This window comes from Halichoerus grypus, chromosome 4 (assembly GCF_964656455.1).
Source record: "Halichoerus grypus chromosome 4, mHalGry1.hap1.1, whole genome shotgun sequence".
NCBI lineage: Eukaryota > Metazoa > Chordata > Mammalia > Carnivora > Phocidae > Halichoerus > Halichoerus grypus.
Genome location: NC_135715.1, coordinates 188,538,041 through 188,557,735, shown reverse-complemented (window position 1 = coordinate 188,557,735; position 19,695 = coordinate 188,538,041).

The window sequence follows — 19,695 nt, the reverse complement described above, 5'->3', positions numbered from 1 at the left end:
AAGGTGGGTGCCGGGACTCAGACCTGGAGGGCCGGCAGACAAAACCCCCTCCCGCCCCCTGGAGTAAGTGCGTCCTTCCCCTTAGGGAGCATAATGGTGACCTTAAGGTCCCTTTGATGTGCTGCTTTTATCCTGCTGTCATAGTGATGCAGACATGCACACATTTGGAGAGAGAAATCGGGTCTCTGCCACACATCTGATTGGGGTGATCAGTCAGACTTGTAAATATGTGTTTGTTTTGCAGCATTTTTCCTTTTGTGTTGCCCCAATTTCCTAATCTTTATGTCACTCAATTTCCGTCTTTCTCTCAAATGCTATTGTTATTAACTACAGGTCATTTTGAAATGCATTCAGACTCTTATCTCCCTTTGCGCTGTGGTTCCACCTGTGAGACCTCTGTCAGTACTAATTGGTAATTGACGGTTGGGAGTCTGGACCCCCACAACAGGCCCTGATTGTGTGTTTTTCTCTCCATGACCTACTACCCAGGTAGACAATGACTAACCTTATTAACAGAATATAAATCCTATTTTTTAAAGATTTATTTATTTGAGAGAGAGAGAGGGAGAGCACAAGCAGGGGGAGGGGCAGAGGGAGAGGGAGAGAGAGAATCTCAAGCAGACTCCCCACTGAGCATGTAGCCCCACGTGGGGCTCCATCCCAGGACCCTGAGATCATGGCCTGAGCTGAAACCAAGAGTTGGATGCTCAAACAAATGAGCCACCAGGTGCCCCTAAATCCCATTTCTTGATTTGTTATTTCTCTTTAAACCAAATCCAGCTCCTTCAGAAACAAGAATGCATCTGTGTCCTTGAATTATCAGCCCAGTGACAAGGCTATGCTTCCCAACACCCATAGAGCCCTGGACCAGTCAGCAGCCTGAGAGGGGGGCTCCCCGGGACAAAATGCCCTCGAGGTTCCTGACCTCCCTGCCATCCCACAAGGAACTTCACTGAGCATGGCCGGGGGGGGGGGGCGGCGCTGAGACAGATGTCACCCACTGTCCCTCCCAGGTCCTACCTCTTGTCTGGGGACTGGGCACCAATAGATACAAGCCCTAAGACAGATCCACGGTGGCTATCCATTCTTCTTATATCTGTTGCCAGTGGTGCTTCCAACAAAACTGGGCAAGAGGCCATGTGTGTCCTTTGACCTGCTTGCCTCCCCCCTCCACTCAAGATCCCTAGCCACCATGCCCCCAGTCCCGCCTTCTCACACTCCAATCAATCCATCCCTCTCCCAACCACTTACTTCTGAGCACAGAAGCAGCAAGAGTCCCTTCCTTAGGATTTATGCAGGGGGTAATGAAAATGCTTCACAACACACACAGAAGAAAGGGCAGTAGCCCCTGTTCCCCCAGGGGAGATGCTCAAGCTCTCCTCTGTTTGTTCTGTGAAGAAGACACTGTTGAAGAAGGAGCCATGAAGATGGGAAACAACGGGACCTTCTCTGTGCTCCAGGCATGGTTCTAAGTGCTTCAGTTCTGAGATCCAACTGAATCTCGCCAAATCTTGTACCCTTGAGAACGAGAGGGAGCTAGAATCACCCTGCTGGGACATCAGGCAGAAAGGAGGACAGGAAGCAGAGGACGTAGGTCTTGAACTTGGTGGCTTGGCATCAACAATGATGTTAACAGTATAGACCCTTCCACGGTCCACTCTGCTGTCATCATTTAAGGGCCAGAAAAACAGGATCAGGGCCCCGGCAAGAGGCCAGGGCATGTGGGGAATGTCCTGGGCTGAGTGCCCTGAGATGCTCTGGGCCTTGGCGGCTCGCTCCACACCAGCATGGCCAAGTGCTCATACAAGGCTGTGAGGTGCTCCCCCCGGAAGAGATTCGGAAGCACAGCCTCTACAACACCTGGGTGATCCTGTACCACGAGGAGTATGATTGGACCATGTTTTTGGAAGACCCTCCTGGGGTGGGGGGACATCTTACGAGGACAAGCTGGAGGTGACGCCACTGAAAACTCAGAGGACGTCAGACACCGTACAGATGTAAGAGAATTGTCTCAAATATATATCCCTGTCCAAAACCTGTGTCATTGTCCAAAAAAATGTCATCCCCAACATATTCACCCCAATGACAGAGCAAAGACAATCTAGCCTGAGGAAACTCTTATTACTGAGCTTGGCTCTGATTCCAGTTGGTGAGCCAATGGGTAACCCCAGCCATCCTGGTGCCGATGGTCAGGATCTGTAGCCACTGGTCGGAGCCCTGATGTTTTGCCTCCACGTGGTAGAAGACAGAATACATTCTCAGAGGTTGAGGAAAGAAGATACCGCTTTGGACACGGAAAAAAAGAAGCCAACCTTAACTACTTTGACCAACAGAAAATCTCACCTGAAAAAATAATTTTCATGTGCCAGCGTCTCTTTCCTCCTACACAGAAACAAACCAAAGCAAAAAGAACTGTTCTGTTTTTTCCACTTTTGTGATCACCAGGGGATAGACAGCAAATTCATGACTATGATACACAGCTTGCCCTCTGATCCTCTGAGCTGTCTTCTTACAGATAGGCCACCGAGCCCAAGTGCCTTATTCTTAACCTATGCTAAACAAAAGTGGTCTCCACACCTCAGAAATTTCTTAAATGGATATACAATAAACTGGAAAAAATAAGCCATCTTTATCATCTCCAGCCTGAGCTGCTGGGCTTGGCACTTGCTTGGGTTTCTGCTGGGGCTGACTGACAAGGCTTAATGGGAACTCCGAATAAATGAAGCTGCTAAGTCAAATATTCATCCTCAAGACTGTCCGGAAGTACTTAGTGCTTTTCTTCCAGTGTCTGCAATTCACTTAGCATGAAGAAGAATGGGACAGCTGAATGAGCTGGGATTTCAGGGGGACAGGAGGGAGAGGGGGTCTCTCCATTCAGTTTCTTCTCTGTGACCCAGGCCAGGGCAGCTTAGAGCCCATGACATTCAAATGGGCCTCTGAGGATAGATTTTACAAGCAGACCCTTTCCAACCACCTGTATGAAAGTCATTTTTGAAGCAATTAGGGACATTTCAATATGAAAGGGATATGGGCTGATATCAAGGAATTGGGATTCATTATGTTAGTGTTGTGATTAGGTAAGAAAATGCTCACATTTTAAAAGAAATGCATGCTGAAGAGGGTAAGGGAGAGATGATCTGATATTTAGAATTTGTGTTAAAATATTTCAGAAAGAAGGAAGGGAGGGAAGGAAAGAGGGAGGAAAACATAAATGAAATAGCAATTTCTTGCTAATACTTGAATCTGGGTGATGGCTATATGGGGTCGTTGGAGAAATACTTTTGTGATGTTTGATAATTTTCATTATAAAAACAAGCAGGCCTTCAATATTCCTAAACTACAAGAATGAAAGAAAACATACCAGTTTTAAGAATGAGGCAAGCAGAGAGTAACAAGAAACAGGGATCTGAGATGAACATTTAGAACATAACAAATCATTGTTATGACAACCAAGAGGAAAGTTTTGCCCTGAAATAAATTAATTTCATTGAACAAAGGGAAGATTGATCAAGGGGCGGTTTTCTATTCTTAAAGAGATTTTTAAAAAGGTACATAATCTTTTAAACAAAAGCAGGATGGGGGGAAGGAGAATAAGATATATAATAAACTGAATACCATCATTGTTGGAAGAAATTTAAAAAAAGAAATAGCACTTCAGGAGGCTGAACTAGCAACAGGGAAAACAAAAATGGAGAATATCTTCAAAAATGGTGCATTTATTAAGAAATAGGAACATGGATAAAAACAAAACACATTTTTTTTTCTCATCAGACTTCATGCTTTGACCTTGGCCTCCAGGGTATCAGAAATGAGCACACTCGTCTGGGGCCTGTGAACGGCCCATTGGCATGATCTGTCCTCAAGTGGTCATGGCCCAGTGTCTCTCCCTGCTGACAGGATGCCATCCCAGCCCTCCCCGGGGTGGTATCAGAAATGAGCACACTAGTCTGGGGCTCCCACTCAGTCCTTAGCCTGGGCGTCTGGCCCTGTGGCTGTCTGCAGGGTCATTGTGCCACCCCCCGGCCACTCCTCTGGGAAACTCCCCAGCCAAACAGCAGTGACTTCTGTGTACCCCCACAGGTATGAACAGAAATTTCTACCTGCCCTCCATACCTGGGGGGCCCAGGGCCCGTTGGGTCTCTTCCTGACCATGCATTTTCCTCCCCAGGTCCTTAAGGGGGCAGACATAAAAGCCCCTAAGCTTTTCATTATGCTTTAATGAAAAGTTTACTAAAAAATGAAAAAAGCATCCCAATGCAGAGGGGCTTGTTGGCGTATAGGGTGCTAATTAGTCATAAGCCCTAAATCCCCTCTGAGTTAAGAACTTGCTGAGAAATAAGACTCCAAAGCCATAGAGATTGAGCTTTAAAACCAACAGAAGGATTTTTGTTTGAGAAATAAACTTCGGTTGAAGAGCTCCATTTGGACTTATGGCCCCAACTGGGCTTCTCGTCAGCTTCTCTTCCAGGCCAGCCCTTAGGAGGAGGAGGAGAGTTGAGGTCTGCAGAGCAGGGAGACTCCCACAGTGCCTGCCACATCACCTACCAGCCCCTGCCTGGGGACAGGGAGGGATGGGTGGCCTGATCTACACCTGACCCCACTGTGCTTGTGGCAGCCGAGGGGAACTGAAGTCATCCGCTGATCAGCCATTGTGCCTGTCTCCAGTCTTACCAGCCAGCAAAGTCTCTGGGAGGTGGGAGTGAATGAGGATGAGGAAGGAGGCCAGTGGAGGCTCTCCCAGACTTTCCCTTCTGGAGACAGAATTGGGAATCCTTCCCACAGTGGCCCCCAGGGCTATTCCCAACATTCTGGTTCTCTCCCTCCTGGGCGTGCGGGAGGACTGCACTTCCCCACCACACGCAAGGTTGGTGTGACTGTCTTAGACCAAGGAGGTGGGAGCGGTGTGTGGATTTCGGCTGGAAGCCTTTGAGAGTGAAAGTCTCACCATGTGATGGGCAGCACCTCACTCAGTGGAGTCTCCTCCGGCATCCAGGCTGCCTGAGGAAGCGCAAGGTGGAGTAGAGCAGCCCGCGACCTGTGGTGGTCATGTAGAGAGCAAGCCAGACATAAACCCTGGTTGTTTTCAGCCCCCGAGATTGTGTACTTGTTTGTTACTACAGGGTCATCTAGCTCACACTGACGGATACATCTCCGGTCCATGAAAATGTGAGATGTGAAGGCTCAGCACTCAACCTGCACTTCGTGCTGTCAGCCTGCTGGACTCAGCCGTCAGGCTTACGGTCTGCCGGAGGTTTGTGGCTGGACCCTGAAGGACAGAAGATCTGGCAGTGCCCTCCATCTTCCTGAAGCCCCTTCCTAATTTCACTCCCTGCTCCTTCGTGTATCCTCCGGGGACCCAGGGACCACAGGTGAGCTGTTCAGCCTCTTCCCCAGGATGGTTCTGAAATGTGCAGCACAGAACATTAATCAAATTTGCCTCATGCCATATTGTGCCTGGGGCTGAAAATATACTCTCTGTTCCAACAATCGTCTTACATGACGTCCAGCTAGTTGTGCGATACAGCTCACCAGAGGCTTTGCAACGTGACCGGAAGACTGCACAAAGTCTGCATCGAGATACTCCAACTCGCAAAGCCAGCACCATTTCCAAAACTGCCCTAGAGAACTGCGTCTCTGAAAGAAAGAGAGGCAGACAGAGGCGGCGTGAGAGAACGTTCTTGATTTCCCTCTTGCCGGGAGCATTGACTATAACCGTAATCTAGAGCTCTATATTCCTTTGAGAGCAATCTCCCAACAGGAAAGCAGTCAGTTGGATGACGGGTCCCAGTCCTTGACCCCCCTCTGTAATAGATTCTATGTCCAGATTTTTCCCCATGTGACTTTGCAGGGCCTCCCAGTGGAATACATGGACGATAATCTATATCTGCAGTTGATCTAGAGCTTTGTCTCCTGACTTGCTTTTGCTGGCCAGTGAGCACGCAAGATGCTGATAAAGGCCACAAGAGTGCCAGCATGGCTTGGGTTGGCTCCGTGGACGTCTGCCATGAGAGGCCCATGCCTAGCTAGCCACTTTCTCCAAGGACAAGAGAAGGTGAATGAGCAAGCTGGAGCGAAGCCCCCAGCCTGGAGCCCGGCCCAGCCCAGCCCAGCTGAGCGCAGAGCCACAGCCCGCACACAAGGAACAAGAAATACGATGCGAAGTTCTGGGCTTGTTTGTTAAGCAGCTTTATTGTAGCAACAGCTGTTTGATATAAAGAAAAGAAGTCAAATCCCCATTTTCTTCTATCAAAGAGTAACATGTAAACTATCCCATATTCTCGAAAGTTTTAGGACACTGAATGATGACCCTCCAATCACCTGGTCTTAGATTTCGGTTCCTTTTTGTAGATTCTAAGTATAGAAAGACTTTTTTTTTTAAAGATTTGATTTATTTATTTTAGAAGGAGAGAGAGAGAGCACAGGAGCAGGGGGAGGGGCAGAGGGAGAGAGAGAATCTTTTTTTTTTTTTTTAAAGATTTTATTTATTTATTTGACAGAGAGAGCGAGAGAGCACAAGCAGGGGGAACACTAGAGGAAGAGGGAGAAGCAGGCCTCCCGCCAAGCAAGGAGCCCGATGTGGGGCTCGATCCCAGGACCCTGAGATCATGACCTGAGCCGAAGGCAGACGCTTTACCATCTGAGCCACCCAGGCGCCCCGAGAGAGAGAATTTTAAGCAGACTCCACGCTGAGCACGGAGCCTGATTCCAGGCTCGATCCCAGGACCCAGGGATCATGACCTGAGCCGACACCAAGAGTCAGACGCCTAACCAAATGAGTCACCCAGGTGCCCCTTAAGTATAGAAAGACTTTTAATTTCCACTTCCCTTTGAGCCCCGAGCTCCTGGCCCCCGGGTGCTGCACTGAGGGTGGGCTGTTGAGTGATGGGGTCTTGGCCAGCCTGGCTCCTACTACTGCCTCTTGTGGAATTGCTCTAGCCAGTAAAATCGAACTCCTAGTGGTTCATTTATTTCACCTCTTCAGCATTTATTTTGGCAGGACAATCACCCTCAACAGATTTCTGAGTAGCAGGTGCCATCGATGAGTTTGAAGTTCCTAGTGGCCCGGGGGGGATCAATGCTTCTGCTCTCCCCCAAACCTATCTTTGCTTAGCATTAGCTCTGCAGACTGGAGGCCCAGTGTGGGAACAGGCTGTGTCCAGACTTGCCTCTCCTTGTTCAGTTCCATCGCTTCCAGAAACTTCTCTAACTGCTGCCCTAGGTCTCGGCAGGGTCTGTGTATTAGAAAAACCTCCAGTCTTTTCTTTTTGTGTGTATCCTTTACTTTTACAGAGAACATTTCACTTCTGACCCTTCTGGTCATCAAGTGTGTGGGATTTTTTTTCCCCCAACAAGCAATTCTGTGACCCCAGCTGTGTGCCTACAATTTATCTCCATTCTGACACCATCCTCCACGTCGGATCCCGCCGATTAAGAGCTCAGTTCTATCAGACTGGTCCTACTTCAGGCACCACCAGCAAGTAGGTCCCCAAGTTACGTGCAACCTCTGTCTGACTTGGCTACAGGTTGGAGGTTGCCATGACCTCCTCTCCCCTTGGGTTAGATTGTTTGTTAGAAGAGCTCATGGAACTCAGGAAAACACGTTTACCAATTTACTAAAGGATGTGGCAAAGGGTAAAGACAAATAACCAGATGAACAGACACACAGGGCAAGGTGTGGGAGGGCCCCGAGCTCAGGAGCTTCTGTCCCCGTCAAGTTGGAGAGCCTCACCCTCTTAGTACGGAGGTGTCCACCAACCTGGAAGCTCTCTGAAGCCCATACTAGGGATTTTCTGGAGGCTTCCTCACTTAGGCATGTTGGATTATAAACTCCATTTCCAGGCCCTCTCCCTTCTCTGGAGAATAAGGGGTGGGGCTGAAAATCCCAAGCTTCTCATCATGGCTTGGTCTTTCTGGTGACCAGCCCCCATCCAGAAGCCCATATAGAGTCACCTCATTAGAGCAAAGTCACCCCTATCACCCGGGAAATGACAAGGGATTTAGGAGCTCAGTGTCAGGAACCAAGGTCAAAGACCAGATATTAGAACAAAAGATGCTCCTGGTGCTCTTATCACTTCAGAAATTACAAGAGTTTTAGCAGCTCTGTGCCAGGAAGCAGCGGGGAGGCCAGTGTCCATTTTCTATGATCCCAGTCTGGGACATCCCTCCAGATGTTCCTGCTACGAGGCTCATGTCAGGCTTATTTTGCCCTTCAGATTCATGTTAATGTCATTCAACCTGACTTCCGTTTCGCTCTCCCACACGGGTCTTCACGCAGGTGCCTTTGTTGAAAGACCCTCTGGGCCTTGTGTGTAAAGCCATCTCTGATTTCCCAAATCCGGAATCATCACGGTCACATTTCTGGATCTCAGAGCTCGGAGAGGTTAATTTAGCTCTCTAAGTGGGAGACCACACTGCCACTGGATAAATCTGCCTTGACCTCAGATAAAGGTCAGACACAATGAAGAGGAAAACAGCAAATCTGTCTGAGTGTAAACACCGAGCTGGCTATAAAACTGGGGAAAACCAATAAAAACGCCCTCTGCTCTGACCTGAGCAGCCCGTGCCCGGCTTCTCTCCTTGGCTGGGGCTGCAAAGACTCACCCTGGTTCTGCAGTCCCTGCTGTGACCCAGCTGGCCCGGGTGAGTCAGGTCAAGGTGACTGCAGAGCCCTGGGCCCGACTCCCAGATCCCAGACTACTTGAAGGTCAGACACAGGATTCAGACAGATAGACATCATAAAGGAGCTTTTGTACTGGGAAAGCTGGATGGGTCTGGGGGCCACGAATCAGCACCTCAGGATAACTGCACATGGAAGGGTTTGGGTCTGCTGAGCAGACCGACTTAACCAAGACCTCCAGAAGGCAAGATGGGGCCTGAGTCCACATGCTGAGCACAGGGACGCAGGGACACACGGGAAGACCACTGTACAGGCACAGAGAAGGAGACGAGAGAGCCCAGAAGGGCTGAGCCAAGGGGTGCATCTCCAAGCCAAGCAGAGCCAAGGATTGCTGGCAGCCCCAGAAGCTAAGAGAAAGACCTGGAACAGATTCTCCCCGAGAACCTTCAGAGAGTGCATGGCCCTGCCAACATCCTCATTTCAGACTTCTGGCCTCCAGATTTGTGCGAGAATAAATTCTGTTGTTTTAAACCACCCAGGTTTTGATGCTTTGTTATGGCAGCCCTAGGAAACTAAGACACGCATTTCAACATTCGTGGTATAAACCCTTCTAACTGGAGCTTAGCTCATGCCCACTCAAGGGCCCTGACATTGAACAAGAAGAGGCGGGGATGTGACTTGTCCAGCAGGATTTTCATCTGTGCCGTAAAGGCACTAGAAGTTTGTATTACTCTCGGAGAGACTGATGGATCTGGGGAACCGAGCGGAGAGCTCGCAAGCACACTCGTGCATATTACCCATGGAGGGTTTGATGGAAGCTCACGGTTGTCCCAGGCTGGACGATGGGCTGCAGCTGTCTGCGTGAGTTTGCTGCTACCATGATGGGCTGGCTAGAAGCATCTGCGAGTCAGCGAACCCCTGGAAGCCTCAGATTCCTCTTCTACACGCTGGGATGATAAGAGTATCTGTATTGAAGTCGGTGGTGTGAATTAAAGGACATACTTAGATACAGTTGTGAGCACAGTGTCCAGCACGCAGTAAGCATGCAACCACGGAACTAAGGTGGCTGAGCCACGGTTGGGCATTAACTGTGGTGCTGGGAAGGTAACAGATGCCAGCACACCATTTATAGCAAAGAAGCATGTGTAAGCATATAATATCTGATAAAAGTGACACTTTGACTCAATAAAGAAGGGAGAGATTATTCAAACAACTGTTGGGGGGAAATTAGCTGGTGATTTGGAATTTTGTAACTATTTATACTTAACTTTAAACCTTACGTTAGAACAAATTCTAGGGCGCCTGAGTGGCTCAGTCGTTAAGCGTCTGCCTTCGGCTCAGGTCATGATCCCAGGGTCCTGGATCGAGCCCCGCATCGGGCTCCCTGCTCAGCGGGAAGCCTGCTTCTCCCTCTCCCACTCCCCCTGCTGTGTTCCTGCTCTCGCTATCTCTCTCTCTGTCAAATAAATAAATAAAATCTTTAAAAAAAAAAAAAAAAGAACAAATTCTAGAATGATTCAAAAGTTAAGTATAAAAATTCAAACAAAGCAAACCTATTTCTTGAGACTACAGTGTAAAACAGGATTAAAAAAAGAAACAGGATTAAAAAAAAGAAACAGATAAATTTGGTATTAAAAAAAAACCTGTATAAAAAACTGAAGGAAAATCCTAAATTGAGGAACACATCTAAGACATTATTGGCAAGCAAATAGCTAGTAATTATGTTAAATTCTCATATAAAGCAATCAAATACCACAATACCTACCGATGAGTGGGCAAAAGGCAGGAAGAATTTTGTGGTGACCATGGAGATGCACCTCTCAGATCTCCAAATGCAGGGACGCTGACTGACCAAGGGCCCGGCTGATGCTCAAACCCATCATCACGTTCACACCTCGACCAGCTTCCCGTGGGCTGCTCCCAGCCAGACACCAGGGCAGCAGGGCCACAGGAAGGCCATTGCTGGGGTGCGTGGGCTGCACTCAGCTGAGGACCTCTTTCAGAACCTTCCTTCCTTCCTGCTCTCCTTCAGTCTGCCGGCTTCCCACGTCCCCTGATCAGCTTCCCTTGCAGGCCAGTGTTCTCGTGAGTGTCTGGCATGGCCAATTCTGTCTTGGCATCCACTTCTCAGAAGATGCACATTACCAATTTTTTAAAATCACTACTGGTTTAACTGCAATTACAAAAAAATGTCCACCCTCCATGGCACTCAAAGATCCCATTCAAGTTGCAATAAATAAATAAATACCAGGATGAAAGTTTTTTTTGTTTTTTTTTTTTCTTTTAACTAGACCACCCTAAGCTGGCCTTTTTCAAGGAGCTAAGCTCTTATACTGCTGGGTGAAATACAATGGTTCAGAATTAGCACCGTGTACCAAGAATCTTAAAAAGAATCATACTTTTGGCCCTGGAATTTCATTTTGAGAAAACTCTCTTAAGCAATAGAAATACTTGTAAATAGGCCCTAAAAATATTCAACCTGTTTTACTCATCCTAAAGAAAATAAGCAGTTATTTAACAATATTGGCAATAAAATAGAAACTGATCAGGTAAGAATGCTCAGTGTGGGGGTCCTGGAGGTGCACTGCTTGAATCACCTGCAAGGGAGAGTGCCCTCCAGCTTGAGGGCGCCGTGAGCTGCAGGCTCCAGCTCCTGGCAGCTTTGAAACTGAGGGCAGGGCTTCCTGGGGAACGGGCCTCCCCTCTGGAGCCCCTGCCTGGTTGCCCAGAGCCCCCCTGCCACATCCCCCTTCCCTTGCACAGGAAGTCTCGTCTCCATCACTGTGGGAAGGCGGTCTTAACCAACACTTCTAATGGTAACTTTGGTTCAAGCGGTCTGGGACTCTTCCACCCCGCTTCTCTCTCTCTCCCTCACGGGTGTCTGGCCTGCCAGAGCCTCAGGCTCTTCCTGCACCTGCTGCTCTCCCCCTTCGTGCTCACAGCGCTTCCAGGGGAAACTCTCTTGCACGCCTTCTCCTATCTTGGCATCTGCTCCTCAGAGGACCCTGAGCTGGCACACCATCCTTCCAGAGGATTCCGCAGGGAGACTTCTACTGCAAGTCAGGGCTCTTCAGGGTTTCTGGTTTCCAAAGGGATACTCTGCTGCTGGGGGAAACAGCCAGGGCTCCACGAAGCCGCTTCCAGAGCTCCAGGGCCTCTGCACCCGGGCCTCAGCAGGTAAAAGAGGAGTCACCATCTCGGCAGGGGTAATTGGATCTGATCACCAAGAATAGGCAGGGCTGCTTTTACAGAGTTGGGTGGGGTTGGGGAGCAGAGGAGTCCACGTGGAATCCAAGTGACCCCCTTCAAGCGTCTCTGTGCCCTGCGATGACTATGAATGGGTCACGTGTGGTAACCTCAGCCTGAGACGAAGGTGCTAACCAGGGGCTCAGCCTGCTGGTGAGAGAGTCCGGGTCACAGCCCCAGGTGAGCCCCCAGACCTGCTGAGCTTATGCCCGAGGGTAAGGGGAGCTTGTCATGGACAGCGGAAGAGTGGGAAGGGGAGCGTCAGTTGCAGCCTGCCCCGGAAAGAGGCGCACCGGAAGCCTGCAGATCCAGTTCGGGGTGATGCATGCAGAGCGGAAGCCCAGGAGCGGGGGCAGGGGCCTGGGAGGGGGGGGGCATGGCTGTGCTGGTCACGGGCGGGGACTGCTGCCTCTCCCTGCCACAGAGGCCTGCTGGTCATGCAAGACCAGTCAGCTGCTACCCTCTAGCCCTCGGGGACTTCGACTCCACCTTCGCTCCTGGAGGAGACTGCAGCCCTTCAGGGCTGCCCCAGACAGTGACCGCGCAGAGGATGGAGGCTGCCGTGGTCTGGACGTTCTGCCCAGCGCGGGAACCCTCCTGCTTGGTGGCCGAGACCTCAGCGGAGCTGCTTTGCCGTCTGCAGGTTCTCGTGCCCGATCCCACTCCTCCCCTCTTCCGTCTTCCCCAGACGCTGGGTCCAGTAATCTTCCTGTGTCCCAGACTCCACCTCAGCGTCTGCCTCCTGGAGGACCCAAGCGGCCCAGGACGTGAAATCAGCGAAGAGTGGAACAAATGAACGCGTGAATTACACCAGCAAGCCCAAGGCGGCGCTCCAGGATGGTGACAGGCAGTCTCTGGGAGACCCTTCAAGGCAATGCGGTATGTGTCAAATTTCTCTGACGGAGAAAACAAACAAACTGTAAAAAACAACAACAATCCCTAACACGTATTGAGTGCCTACCAGGCACCAGGCATATCCTGAGTGCTTGTATGAATTAACCCGCTTCGTTTTCACACCATCTTTATGAGGCAGGGACTATTGTTATTCCCATTTTACAGATTGGAAGGCAAATGCTTTCTGAAGCTTCAACCACGTGTCCAGGGTTACAGAACTGAAAGTAGAGATGTGGATTCAGGCGTGCCGGACTTTAGCCTGACTGCCGGGTGCCTACCGCATGCCCTCCACACGCCGCCGAGGCTCTGGCCCCGCTCCGAGGTTGTAGCTCGGGGCTTGGCAAACGTTGTCTGGAAAGGACCAGATCGAAAGCATTTTAGGCTGTGTGGGCCACACATGATCTCTGTCATCTGCTCTTATTTTCTTTTGTTTTTACACCCTTTAAAAAGCATTAAAAAACAAACATTCTTAGCTTGTGGGCAGTAGAAAACCAGTCCGGGGGCCAGATCTGGCCCATGGTCCATGTTTTGCCAACCTCTGATTTAGCTTATATTTTTCTAGAAATAGACTTTTTAAGTGAATTTTACTTATTTATTCTCTTTCTTCTTTAGCCTCTCCTCAGAAGTAATATCCGTGAAGTCCCAGGTTGGACACGCTGGTTGTATGTTTTTCACACGCACCCAAATTAATATATGCCTCTGAATATAACAATATTTGGGACCCCCCAGAAACATCCTCTGCTCCCTGGTTGTGCACCCCCGTGCTTTGGGTGACAATCTGTCTGCTCTGCCACCTGACCGATGTGGGCGCTCCCCCTGCTTGGGGACCCGGAGCCAGGGAAAAGGCTTTATGTGGAAAGGGAGTTTTGTGGTTGATGTATATCTTGGTTAAAAATATAGACCTTCTGGGAGGCTTAACAGCTGTATCCCTGACTAGCATGTGGCTGTTTGGCAACAGGAGGAATCCAGCTTCTAAACATGAACTGGCAGGCGTCCAGACAGCCAAGCCTCAATGGGCGTCCTGACACCATGCACTACTCGCCATCAGTCCAGCACCAAGATAATGGACACTCGGCCTAGACTCCTTCCTTCAGGCCACAAGTATCTTTGTGCACTCACCCACTCCCAGATGCTTGCTCAGTGCGGGGGACACAGTGGTAAGACAGCAGGTGTGGTTGTGGCTCTGTCTTCATAAAGCAGGTGGCCCACAGGGAGACACACATTCATCGCTATTCTATAAGAAACTGTAAAATGGGAGAGTCTCACTACTCGGTGGACCGGGCATGGAGTCATATTCCAAGGCGAAATGGGGCGTTGACTTAAGGCGATAGGGATGGGTTCTTGGGGAGGTGACATGTGTCCTAAGATCTGGGGGTAAGCAGGACTCAGTCAAGGAAGCGGGTGGGGGGGAAGGGGTCCATGCAGGAGGGGCAGTCTGTGCAAAGGCCCTGGGGGGGACAGCCAAGGTGAGACATGAGGATGAAAGTTGGTGGGGGGGGGGCAGAGAGGGTGTAGCATGGTGGACGTGGCCAGGGAGGCTGATGGGTCAAACCACGTAGAATCAGAGGCCACGTCCAAGGTGTGTGTTTTTAGCTTGAAGGTGGGGTGCTGTAGAAGCGATTCAAGCAGAGAGGGGACACAAGCGTAGTTGTGTTTTGCAAGGATCCCTCGGGTGGGAGGACATGGGGGGGTTTTATTGGGTTAAGCGTGACAGTGGGCAGGTGGCAGTGGCATGACATCGTAATGACATTGTAATCGTCCACACGACGCCTGATGGAAGGCTCGAGAGAGGCAGGTTTGAGAGCTGCTGGGTGGGGGAGGGGCATAAAATTGGTAGAACTGGGAGTGAGGAGAGGGTCCCTGACGATCCTCAGGTGCCTGCTGGGACACACACTGAGAGGGGAACAGTTGGAAAGAAAAATTAAGAATTAAACGTTCAGTTTTTCTTTTTGGAGAGCCAAGCCTCAAACACCCCAGCTCTCCTACTTTGCTTTCCTGATCTTGTTCCAGCTGTGGCTCTATCTTTGGTCTCAGATGAGAATCTTTTCCTGGTCCAGATCTCAGCCCTGACCCTGGAGCCCCCTTCTCCCAGACCAGCTGTTTGCTGCCCAGGACACGTTTTCCATAATCAGCCCGCATACCCCTGCTGAGGTCCACAGTACAGTCTGGTCCCCGGTGCTCCACTCAACCCAGATATGCGGTCACAGAGCTGTGTCTGTCACTATGTGGCCCTTGGAGATGTGGGTTCACATTCACCAAGCTCTCCAACTAAAATTTCAGTGTGAGGGAGGGTGACTTTAACCCATGATCAATGTCTTTATGAGAGAAGGTATCCTAAATGGGGGGATGCAAACAGCTATTAACAGGTGCTTGCTTTCAAGAACTGGTTTGTCTCATGGCATAGGTCCTTGACGATCAAACCATCAGAATATACCGAGCAGCAGCTAATGGTGGGAGCAGGCATGCAGATGTTACGTTTGGCAGCAACACACTCAGGCATACACACTGTTGTGTATGATAACCTATCTAACCACCAGACAGAGCATGTCCATTTGCCAGGGATCCTTGCAACGGCCTGGGAAGCAATGCTTTTGTCCCTAATTACCAGTGCCTGTGTCTGCGGCTCTGCTCCCATGAGGAATCAATGGTCATTATGAGAAGGGTATGATACCAAAGCATTACTAATCTTCCCAGGTGATCTAGGTGTCTTTGCTTCGCAGCCATGAGATAGGACACAGGTACAGAGTAACAGAACTTTAATTTCTGTGCGAGGGGCTGGATGTGGGATGCTTGCAAATCTTACTGCAAATCCTATAGGCACTTCATCCTGGGTGGTTTCCCATCCTTCACTGGGCCACTGGAAAAGGATTTTGGCTTCACGGAAATAGCGTGAACTTTTGATTCGGATGCACCTGCTCTAGGACCTGGTGTTCTGGTGGCCTCGAGCACGAGTCTGCATCATCGTCTGTCGGATGGGCCTCGGGCCACCTCTTTATAGCTTGTCGTAAGGATTAGAAATTCAGTTGGTTGGTAGAGACTCTTCCGTTTCCTGTGGACTCATGACTGGTGGGTGGTGTGTGGATCAGGGACAATCTTGGATGAACTAAAGAAGAAATTGGGATACACTTTTGTGTGTGTGCACGTGCATGTGTGTCTTCAGGAGTGTTGTGTTGGAGGGGTGGGCGTCAAGAATTGTAAGTTCTTCAGAAATGAATGTTCGTTCCTAAAATGAGTAGAATGAGAATAAGTACAAATATCTTAATAGAAAGTGGCTCTGCCAGTTTTATTAACTTTTGGACGAGGGGGAGATACGTGAAGTAGAAGAAGGTCATTCCTGCTCTACACCTGATCTTCAGAAGCTGCTTCTCCCCCAAAAGACCGTATTTGGTTTGGCTGATACCTGGGCACCCAGTAAATGGCTCTCCTGTCCTCCGAGTCCACTTCTTCCCTTCCATTACACACAGTTCCACTGACCCCTGGGTGGCTTCGCCAAGAGACAAAATGTACAAGCCAGAAGCAGCAGCTGGTCCCATGCGCCTGGAAGCCCCGTTATGTAACCCGACTTACTTTCATCATTGCTTCAAATAGGGAAGATGCCCAAGTGGCATCTTGAAAGCGAACAAATATAGAACAAATCAGAATGAAGTAGCACATCATTAATTAAAGCGAACCCCCTTCCACATCGACAGACTGGACTCTTGTAGATCAAAGTGTGGGCGGCAGCTTTGAAATGGAAGAACCAGGAAGAGTGAGCGCAGCTGTGTCCAGTCCACAGGATTAACTTTGAAAAGCAATGGTGTTTATACACAGGCCTCGCTGCTTGGGCTGCTGGGCAGGATGGCTGGAGGGTCACAGCCTGGGAGGGGGCTGGAAATGCAGCCCAGGAGAGAGAGCGTGTAGTGGGGAGGAGATGGGCCCCCGGGGGGCACGGGGGCCTCCCTCGATCTTCTTCCTAGTTCATCTTTTTATTTTCCCTTGAAAGGGACTGAAACCAGTAACAGTAACATCCATGTGCAGCTGACATGACAATAAGAAGACTTGTTTATTTTTTCAACGGCTTTATAAAGACAGAGTCACATCCCAACCCATCCACCCATTTAAAGCATACAATTCAGTGGTTTGGGGTATATTACATTGTTTTTAAAAATCATGGTAATCTCTATCCTTCTATATATCATATGATACAAAATTTGCCATTTTAACCATTTTTAGGGTACATTTCAGTGGCATTAAGTATACTAATAATGTTATATGATCTTCATCATATCTTTTCCCAAAACTTTTTCAACATCCCAAACTGAAACTCTATGCCTGTTAGCAGTAACCCCCCATTCTCCCACGCCCAGCCCCTGGTAACCTCAAATCTACTTTCTGACCCTTTGAATTTGCCTATTCTAACTATTTCGTATACATGCACTCACACCACCGGTGGTCCTCCATGACGGGCTCCTTTCACTGAGTATCCTGTCCTCACGGTTCATCCACATCACAACAGGAATCCGGACTTCACTCCTTTTTATGGATGAGTAAGATTCCATTGTACGTATATACCTCATTTTGTTTATTGATACATCTCTTAATGGAAGGAATATTTGTTTTAAAGATATTATTAAAAAATTACCATTTTAATCAGTAAATTTGATGAGCTGAGCTGGGCTGTGCCGTTGTCTAAATCTTTTTGTGTTTCGGAGGCAGGAAATCAGTTTGCCTGCTTGCCCATTCTTAGCTCATTTAGACACAACCGCATGAAACACGAGAGCGAGCTCAGTGCCCATATAATAGCACAGATAAAGATGCGTGTTGCTGAGAGCCCTTGCAAGTACGTCCTGGAAATGGCCATTGGGTCAATGGGTGCTTGAGGACGGGGCTCAGTTATCCTCAGACCCTCTGATGTATGGGGTCAGAAATGTGAGAGTCAGACACACGGCCGAGGGCTGGCAGGTAACCAGTGGACCAGGAGGTGTCCTATGACATGCCAGAAGGGGTCAAACATGAGGTGGGTAGGAGCAGGAGTCTGGACAAAGGTAGTCATTGAGGTCCTTGACGCTTCATTTTATGTATCAATTTGGCTCAGCTACGATGCCCACTTGTTTGGCCAAATACCAGTCTAGATGTTGCTGTGAAGGTGTTTTGTGGACGTGATTAACATTTAAAATGAGTAGACTTTAAGCAAAGGAGATTACCCTCTGTGATGTGGGTGGGCCTGATCTAATCATTAGAAAGCCTTAAGAGCAAAAATGTTTCCAGTGGAAAGAATTTTGTCTCAAGACTGCATTATTCAAAACCCTGCGTGCACATCCAACATCTCCACCTGCTCTGTGGACTTTGGACTTACCAGACTGACAGTCATGATTCTGTTCTGAGTCTCTATTCTGTTCATTCCGTTTCTCTGCAGAACCTGACTCATACAAGTGCGGACAGGTAAATGTTCCGGGAAATCAGGTCAGGAAGCTCAGGCCAGGAGAGAAGGCCATGAATACACCTGGAGGACAAGGGAAGAACTTCGTCCCAGGAACGAACCAGAAGTTCAAGACAACTTCACCCAGAGTGTCTTTCCCGCCTTGGGCAGGAGCCAGGCCAACCCTGGGAAGTTGACCTCCTGTCCCACCGGGTAATGCAGGGGAGACATGACAGTTATTCTCAGACATATTTACTGTCAAGTCAGTTACGCTGGGCCTGGGGGCCTTCAGGCCAACTAAACATGGGCCCCAGGGACCCTCCATCTTGCAGGAAAGCTCTGCCACTTACCTAAGCCCCCGACCTAACTACCGAAGACTCAGTCTTTCCTTCGCTCACCTCTGAGAGGGCAAAAAGAACCCCCACCCCCAATCTGGGCCACTTCATAGGCTTCTTAAAAGACAAACATAAAAACATAGGATGTGTCAGTGCTTTTTAAAAAAGAACAACTTAGTCAGAAATATGCTTGGAATGATATGGTGTGTTCACCATCATGAACCACCAGGAAGGAGTGATCCTTCTATGGCCAGAACTAGGAGGGCAGGGAAGGCCTCCTATGTAAGAAAGAATTCACCGTGCATCAGGGTTTGTTTGTTTGTTTGTTTGTTTGTTGAGAGAGGTTGGCGGACAGAGGGAGAGGGAGAGAGAGCATCTTAAGCAGGCTCCATGTCCAGTGCAGACCCCAACGCAGGGCTTGATCCCACAACCCTGAGATCGTGATCTGAGCCAAAATCAAAAATGCTTAACCAGCTGAGCCACCCAGGCACCCCATTGTTTGTTGTTTGTTTTAACAGCAGATAAATATATCAACATCCAGCCTCATAAAACCTAAAAGTTAAGACCTTTGTGTGAAGAAATTTTTGTGGGATTCCTCCAGAATAGTAAAGTCACCTAAAATAATTCCACTCATTAAAACTTGATTCATACTTGAATTTTCAGAAAGTGTTAAATAATGGACATAGGAACTACCAAGGACCTAGAAATGCTATCAAAACACACATTTTAATATCCCTGCAACTTATGTGATCAGTTTCACCCGTCAAGGGCGGATCGACTGGCCCCACACAGCCCGTGCGGAGGACACCTCAGTCTCTTTCAAATGTTCTTGTGGGGGATCCTGCGGCGCTGCAGGACAGGGACAGTGTCTCCCTTGGATGTGTGTATGGCTGAGACCTGTGGCCCCAGTTACTGTTTGCAAAGGAAAGAATGTGCTAGAATTCCTGGCTGCTGCGTCGGGCCAGCCACGGAAGATGGAGTTGTAGAATTAGAGAAGGATGAAACTGTCCACGGAATCCAGAGGCCGGCAATCTCAGCCCTCTGCCCTCAAGCAAGACTGCCTTTCACTAGAGAGAGAGTTCTGTCTTCATTCTCAAGGATCCTTCAGGGAATAAGATCCCACAGACTTCCTTGGTAGCCAGTCACCCTTGAAAGTCTTCTCTGTCACAAATCTCTTCGGATCTGACGTGCGTTGAAATTTGAGT